This window comes from Balaenoptera ricei, chromosome 6 (assembly GCF_028023285.1).
Source record: "Balaenoptera ricei isolate mBalRic1 chromosome 6, mBalRic1.hap2, whole genome shotgun sequence".
Lineage (NCBI taxonomy): Eukaryota > Metazoa > Chordata > Mammalia > Artiodactyla > Balaenopteridae > Balaenoptera > Balaenoptera ricei.
This window is the reverse complement of record NC_082644.1, coordinates 19,675,390-19,682,603: the sequence shown is the minus strand read 5'-3', so window position 1 is coordinate 19,682,603 and position 7,214 is coordinate 19,675,390.

The window sequence follows — 7,214 nt, the reverse complement described above, 5'->3', positions numbered from 1 at the left end:
TTTAATAGATCAAAACATTTTAATTTAGGTGCGGTCCAATTTGTCAATGTTTCCTTTTGTGAATTTCACATTTGGTGTCAAGTCTATGAACTCTTTGCCTAGTCCTAGATCCCAAAGATTTTTTCCTACAAGTTTTATATTTTTATGTTTTACATCTAAGATCATGATCTGTTTGACCCCATTTAACTTAATCACCTCTTTAAAGTCCCTGTCTCCAAATACAGTCACATTCTAAGGTACTGGGGGTTAGGGCTTCAACATATAAATTTTGGAGGACACAACTCAGCCCATCAGAATTAGGAAGAATTGTCCTGCAGCCTTATTCTTCTTTTTCAGAATTGTTTTGGTTATTCTAGGGCCTTTCCATTTCCATATACGTTTTAGAATAAGCATGGCTATGTATACCAAAAAAAAAAAAAAAAAAATTGTGCAGGGATTCGGATAGAATTGCATTAAATCTATAGATTGATTTAGGGACAATTGACACCTTTACCATTTTGAGTCTTCCAGCCTATGAATACGGCATGCCCTCCATTTATTTAGGTCTTCTTTGCTTTTTTAAGATAGTTTTGAATTCTGTTTCAGTCCCTTGCAACAGAAGAACTCCTGACTAATATAGTCTCTTTGGTTGTAAGAAGTTTAGCAATTCTAGTAGCTTAAAAATATGCATATGTCTATGAATGTATGCATGCTCTATTTTGTTACTTAAATTTATTAGGCAAAGGAAAATATGTTTTAAAACTTTTAAAAATATGGAATGTTTACCCTGTTTAGCAAATAAAATTGCATACTTTAAAGCTATTTCCTTGGCAATCTTGTTATAATCAAGTCAACAAAACTTTGGTTTACCAGATTTTCAAATCCTAGTAAGAGATCTTCAGAATGAAAATTCTTTTTTTTTTTTTTTTTTTTTTTAATATTTATTTATGGCTGCACCTGGTCTTAGTTCCAGCAGGTGGGATCTTTAGTTGCGGCATGCGGACTTCTTAGTTGTGGCATGCATATGGGATCTAGTTCCCGACCAGGGATCGAAACCAGGCCCCGTGCATTGGGAGTGCTGTGTCTTACCCACTGGACCACCAGGGAAGTCCCCAGAATGAAAATTCTTACCAAGAAACAAAAGAGACACTTGCACATCACCGATGTCTTTCCTATGCAGGGATTTGTGTACCGTATTGACTCGTTTCCTTCATCGGAGATCAGAAGGATGCATGTGATGAAGTGGGACAGCGTTTGATTAGCACATCTGGGGACTTTAGGTTCTTCCCAACAGCTATCTCTGCTCCTCTCATTCAGGACTGGCTCAATCTTCTCGAAGGTTTGTTTTTTTGTTTGTTTTTGTTTTACTCTCACACCTGTATAGTCAGAGAGTGGTGAAGCAATGCAGTGTCCCTCATGCCTGTCATCCCTGTTTTCCTCTTCCGGAAATGTGATGTCTTTTTTCTGACACCAGACATGGGATGCTTCCTGACACCAATCAGTTCTCCAATTCTGACACCAGGTGGGTGTCCTACAATTCATTCATTCTGGTTCATTCTGACACCAACTCTCACCCCAGGTTGTCACCTGTGTTTCTGACCCACCAGCTATAAATAGAAGGTTCCCATGTCCTCTTCCTTAGGTTCTATAATTCACTAGAAAGACTCACAGACCTTATGCTTACTTTACTTACATTCCCTGATTTGCTGTAAAGGGGACAACTCAGAACAGCCACATGGAAGAGATGCATAGGGCAAGGTAAGGGGTGGGAGGTGCAAGCTCCCATGCCCACTCCAGACAAGCCACCTCCCAGCACATCAATGGGTTCATCAACCTGGAAGCGGTCCGAATCTCATTGTTCAAGCGTTTTTATAACTCAGTCTCCAGCTCCCCTCCACATCTGGAAGTCTGGGAAAGTCTTCACCCTCTAATCTCCTGTTTGGTCCTTCTGGTGATCAGCCCCATCCTGAGACCCCAGCTTGAGTCACCTCATTAAAATAAACTCACTGGGGCTCCTTATGAATAATAATGGACACTCTTACCACTCAGGAGATTGTGAGGGTTTTAAGAGCTCTGCCAGGAACTGGGGACAAAGACCAAGTACATATGGAACTCTGGTTGAACTAGTCCTTTTAAAGTTTCTTTCTGAGTTTAAGTTTCTTTGATAACTCTTTTCTTCTTCCTTCACTTCCAAATTCTGTTCTCCACTTCTTGTCTCTCTTTGCTTGTCTCCTCCTGCTAAGGTTGGTGGAAGGATGGAAGGATTAAGGAAAAAGGAGGAATATAATAAGGGGGAGAAAAACAGATGGTAGACTTGAAAATTAACGTGGGGGAGAATTCAACGCAGTATCTGAAGCATAGAATGTTCCTGGAAGAAACCTGGTAAGAGTTGGTGCCTCTGGGGAGGGAAGCTGGGGGATGGGATATGTAATTCATGATTAATTTTTAAAATCCTTGTGTTGGGTTACCTATTATTAAAAATCTCTCTCTTGTGTCTCTGTCTCAGCAAAAGAAGCCTATAACTTCTAAATTAATACTGTTAAAAAACAAAATTCAACCGAGTAAATTTGAAACTCTAATTGGCTTTATTAGGCAATTCATGAATCAGGCAGCATCCCGTCTAGCAACTAGAAGGGTGCTCGGAGGGGTTGTAAAAAAATGGAAGCTTTTTATAGGAAGAAGGGTGGAGCAAGGGAGATATTAGCAAAAGAAAAGAAAGGATTATTTTTATATCAGGACATTTTCTTGACAGATTTCCTCATTGGTGCTGACCAGAAAATTCCAAACTGGTTGATTAAGATTACATTTCTGGAAGAGGTTGAAACTGCAATTAGATCAGGTATTAAATCTAGTTTTGGTATCATGGGCTTTTAGCATGAGTGACACCATTTGGGGGCTATGGTTTTCTTTTCAGCAATTCAGAGAAAAAGGAATATGGAGAAAATATTATCAACTTAATAGAAAGTAAACATAAAACTAAATCAAATGAAAGAAATAAACAAATATATCTATAATCCAATAAATGAAAATGTACTAAACATATCCAATACAAGAAAAAAAATTCATTTGGAATAAGAGAAAACAATTGAGTTCTATGACTTATAAGACAGACACCTAAGACATAATCAAGGAACGATGACAGTGATATATAACTTTTAAAAACAGTAACCAAAAAAAAAAAAAAAAAAAAAGTAACCAAAAGAAAGATGATATAGCACTATAAATTTAAGATAAATTAGACTCTGAAGAAAAAATATTTAAGGATTAAAAAGGGTCATTATCGATGATAAAGGAATAATTACCAGGAAGATATAACAATTTTAAAAGCACAAGACCTATGTTGACCTAAAACAACAGACTCTCAGTTATTTCTCCAGCAAAAAATCGGTTTATTTGGTATCAGCAAAGAATTGCAATTTGGGGTCTGCAACCATGGCAAGCCATGTGCCAGACTTCAAGCAACAAGAAGACTCTTTGAAAGAGGGGGAAAGGAAGTTGGGAGGGCCATAGTAAACCAAGAGTCCATTGGAGGAATTGAGAGTATACTGCTTTTCCATTGGCTGAATTAACAGTTTCTCATTGGCTGAGCTCTTGCCAGGTAAGAAGAGAAAGTCTTTCTTCTTCCTCTCGGGCTCTGCTGTCACCTGTGGGGTGTGAGAGCTCCCCTTTCTGGCCTCCTGACTCTCTTTTAATTGAGGTTTCTCTTTATTAATTTTTATACCTAACAACTCTTTTTCAACATATTATAAAGCAAAAATCTACAAGGATAGTGGCAGATTTTAACACATCTCTTCCAGAAATGAACAGATCAATCAGCCAAATATTTAGTAAAGATATGAAATATTTGAAGAACAAAATCAAAAGCTGGAAATAAAATAAAGCACATTCTTAGGACCCTGTGCCAAACAAATAATAATAACTGCTAACATTTGTGAAGTGCTTACCATGAGCCCAGCAGCATTCTATGTGCTTTACATGACCAACTCCTGCTAACTTAGGAAACTGACACTGAGAGGAGCTGAGTAACTGACCCGGGATTACTCAGCCAGTAAGAGGCACAGCTGAATCTGAGCTTACCTGAACCAGATCCCGAGCTCTTCTCTGCTTGACCAGAGGTCAAGGGCCATATAGTCTGTATCACAACTACTTAACTCTGCAGTCATAGTGCTAAATAGACAGTACAGGGCTTCCCTGGTGGCGCAGTGGTTGAGAGTCTGCCTGCCAATGCAGGGGACACGGGTTCGAGCCCTGGTCTGGGAAGATCCCACATGCCGCAGAGCGGCTAGGCCCGTGAGCCACGACTACTGAGCCTGCGCGTCTGGAGCCCGTGCTCTGCAACAAGAGAGGCCGCGGCAGTGAGAGGCCCGCGCACCGCGATGAAGAGTGGACCCCGCTCGCTGGAACTGGAGAAAGCCCTCACACAGAAACGAAGACCCAACACACCCAAAAATAAATAAATTAATTAATTAAAAGGAAAGGAGGGGGGAAATTGATAAATGAAGATTAGTGTTACTATACGTATACAAATACATATTATAAGAAAAAAAAATAGACAGTACATAAATTAGGGCAGGATGATATTCCAATAGACCTTTATTTACAAGATACAGGCAGGTGACTGTACTTGGACTATAGGCTGTAGTTCACCAACTCCTATACTAAACTCTGTTGCGATTGCACCGTTTTTAGCTTGTGTAGAAGAGTTATGAAAACTGAGAGCATGTGGGGCCACAGGGAAGGACAAGCATCAAAAGATCAACGTCAGGACCACCACATTCCCTGACCACGACCTGATGTTGTGCTAAGTGTGGCCACTGGGAACATTCCTGTACAAGCCTGTGTGGCATCAGTGTTCATTTCTCTCCTGTGAATATCTAGGGGAGAAGTTGCTGGGTCACATGGTAGTTGCATGTTGAACTTAATCAAATGCCAAGCTGTCTTCAGAAGTGGCTGTCCCATTTTACATCCCACCAGCAGCAGCGTGTGAGAGTTCCAGTGTCTCAACCTTTTCACCAGCACTTGGTATGGTCAGTCTTCTTAATTTTAGATATTTGAATAGGTGTGTGTTGACATCTCATTGAAGTTGTAATTTGCATTTCCCTCGTGATTAATAATGTTGAACATATTATGTGCTGATTTGCCACTTTTCTATTTTCATTGGTAAAGTATTTTTTCTAATCTTTTACCTGTTTTGTATTGGGATGTTTGTTTCTAACTGACCAAATCACGTGATCACAACAAAATGGTTGTTGTTTTATACCACTAAGTTTTGGGGTATTTTGTTATATAGCAATAGGAACTGGAAAGGCTTCCCCAGTTAAAGGGTACACAGGAATATAAATTAGCTTCCTATGAGCAAGAGTTTGTCAGCAGCTCTTTACAGGAAACTGCGCTCAGCAGGAAGCCCCTTTTCCTGTCGCATTAACAAAGCTCTATTGTAACTAACTTTTAAACCAGGCGCCCCCATGCTCTGCTCATCTCCAGACCAAGCACACATTTCAAATCTTTTAATCACACAATACCTTGCCTAATTTGGTCGGTTCTTTCCATAGATCAAAGAAGTAGAAATGAAGAATAAGTAATTAACCGATGACCAGATCTCTCCCCTAGCTTGCCCTTCAGTAATCTCGGGAACAAACTATGTGACCAAACTGTGTGAACAAGATAACACCTAGAGGAAGATCACAAGGAGTCGACAAGCCTGTACACAAGCCTGCACACAGTGGGGGACGGCAACGACTCCAACCCCCATCCCAGTGATTAACTGAGATTACCTCTCATGGCCAAGCAGAATCTTCGGAGGTGGTTTTTGGGGGATGCTGAGTCCACCATCTCCCCAGATTGCCGGCATTCTGATTGAAGGCCCCTTTCTCCTCTACCGTTTAGGAGTATGTAATTGATTTTGTAAGGGCGAGCAGTGGGACCTGATGTAGTTGGTAACAAGTTCGGGAGTCAGGAGCACTTGACCACTGGGAGGCCAGTGGGACTTCCCGTAGGTGAGTCTGGAGGGGAAGCCGGGGACATCAGAAGCCAGGGACGGAGCAGGGAGCAGCGGTCTGGGGAATAGGATGTATTGCCTATGCCTGGGGGGTGGGGTGGGAGTGGTGGTGTGGCAGTAGAAGGCACCTGGGTGAGGGGTGGGGTGGGAGTGGTGGTGTGGCAGTAGAAGGCACCTGGGTGAGGGCGGAGGGAGGACGGGAGGGGATGTGTGTGTGCACTGCTTCTCTGCTGTGAAAGTGCCTATGCGAGAGAAGAGCTGGCATTTGTCAGCGGCCATCCCAGAGGGGGCAAAGCATTCTGTAATCGTTTCTGTCAGCTAAGGACTCTGTGCCCCCATTTCCTTTCTCCTGCTGAGCCCAGAGACCAGACACTGGTAGTTCATCAGTGTAGGGGGAGGGGACGAGCAAGAAAGGGGAGGCAGAACTGGTTCTCCCTGCAGCCCCGCTCAGAGCCCAGTGCCGGGAGAGGTGACTCAGCTACCAAATGAGACTGTGTTGGTCACTTAAAATCACCTAAGATTTAAAAAAAAAATTTTAACTTGGGCATATTTGGGACCTACGTGAGCAAGGGCCAAGGTTGATAAACATCCCCCACTGAGCACATTTTTAAAGAGACAACAGGAAAGCAAAATAAAATTGCATTTGTGTTACATTGTACCAGTTGTGCTTGTTGGGTGTGTTTTATAAACAGGAACAACTTACATTTTAAAAGGGTCTCTGGTATTCCACACACAAAGGAATATTGAAAGGCATTTCCTATCTAGGGTTGGCTAAGTAATGCACAGCAGTGACTGGTTGGAAATAATTTTACTTTGACAATTCTCCATGAGTACTGTTTATATTCAGAGTATTTTTATTTTCATGTGATAGTGCATATCTGTAGCGATGGGAAGTTGGATGCCATTTCCCATTCTCAGGAGGAGGAGGGTGGGGGACTGTCAATGGGTCCTTAGAGGGAAACTGGGGAAGATTCCCTCAGGGATAGACAGGTAACTTGAGGAGGCCTCTGAGGCAGTAGGAGAGAGGACAGGGTGAAGTGGCCCAGGGAGAGGTGAGCTCCAGGGAAGATGGCATATTCCCTAGGGACTCTGACCCCAAGACAGTGGGTCCAGGTGATCCTCAGTGGCAAAGCTCAAGCCATGGGGCATTAATATAGGTAGGCAAGGAGGTTTCAAGGGCCCAGAGCAAGAAGCAGCATTAAAGGCTGGGAAGCAAAGCTTTCAGAGCTGCACTCGA